Genomic DNA, 1,439 nt, shown 5'->3' with positions numbered 1-1,439 from the left:
CAGCTTGCAGGATCATCTGTTCCTCCTCCAGCTTTGCAAGATTTTTCAGCAGCTGAAATTCCCCCCAGGTCTGAATCTCACCATGGATCCCACCTGCCCATGTGTCCCTGCAGGATGGATTACTGGAGATGGGAGCAGCCCTTCCCTGTGTGTGTCCTGGCTGATGTCCCCATGGGGCTGGTCTGCTGTAGCTGTTCCAAGATTCCCACCTCTCTGCAGGGGCCCATCCTGGTCTTGTGTCACCCAGATCCATTTCCTCTGCAGATGGAGTAAATATTGTGGTTTATTCCTGAGTGAGGCCACTTGCCCGGCCTGGAGCCCTCCCCAGACCCCTGCACGGCCATGAACATCCATCCCTGTGCCAGCCCCTGGTGCAGAGCTGCTCATCTCCATCTGCTGGCACGTTTGCAAGGGGTGAAGCTGGTTTAAGGAGCTCCTCTTGTTTGCCCTCTGCCTCTGGAGCCAGTCCCTGGGGGCTGCACCCCTTGCCCAGCCCAGGAGCTGCCTGGGAGCCCTCTCTGCTGGGGAAGCAGAGCTGTCCCTTGTCACCAAGTGTAAATCTGAGCCCAGAGACACCAGGTGACCACAGCCAAAACAGGATTAATGGCATCTGCTGGGAGCTCATCCCGAGGACTGCTATTGATGATCATGGCTTTAAAATACTGTTAACAGTGGATAAAGCACCGTGATTTCGAGCACTCCACAATTACATCTCTGTTTGAAATTTCCTAAAGATAGGATCAGACTCCTGAGTGCTGCTCTCTGCTTTCTCGATAGAACTAATAAGAATGGAGATTTGCAATTAGAGAGCGTGCAGGATGGTAGGGCAGATCAATGCCTTGTAGTTACCTAATGAAATGTTAAATTATGTCTTTCCCTGTCCCCTAATCACGCCACCCCAGGCTGCTTGCAGAGAGCAGAGGGCCTGGGGGAGATCTCCCTGCATTCCTCTACCCCTGAGGTGCAGACCCAAGCACTCCTGGCTCCTTTCTAGGGTCATCTTCTGTGGTTTGGGACTGTTTTGGGTTTTGTGTGGAGCCTAGGGTTTTCAGCAGGGGAATGCAGGGACTTGTGGCCCCAGAGCTGGGGTGTCCCAGGAGGGAGCAGGAGGCATAGATGAGCCAAAGGGATCAGTCCAGCATTGCAGGGTGAGTGAGTGTTCTGGAGGAGGAGTAGGGATGTTGTGAGTGGGCTCAGCTTGGTCCAGCCTGGGTGTGGATGAGGCTGCTGGCAGCCTAGCACAGTTCTGTCTCCAGCCAGACTCTTAATCCGGTGAATTTCCAAACTTGTTCTCTTCCCCAGTTATGACAAGGCTGCAGTGGCCCCGTGATGAGCTGGGGACAAACAAGTCTCCTGGACAGCATGACCCTGCTCATTCTGTCCAGCCCTTCTCACCCTTAGAGTCATTCCTGGCTGCAGCTTCACTGCCTGGGGAGCAG

Source organism: Geospiza fortis, unplaced genomic scaffold, assembly GCF_000277835.1.
Source record: "Geospiza fortis unplaced genomic scaffold, GeoFor_1.0 scaffold130, whole genome shotgun sequence".
Lineage (NCBI taxonomy): Eukaryota > Metazoa > Chordata > Aves > Passeriformes > Thraupidae > Geospiza > Geospiza fortis.
Note: the sequence above shows the minus strand (reverse complement) of the source record.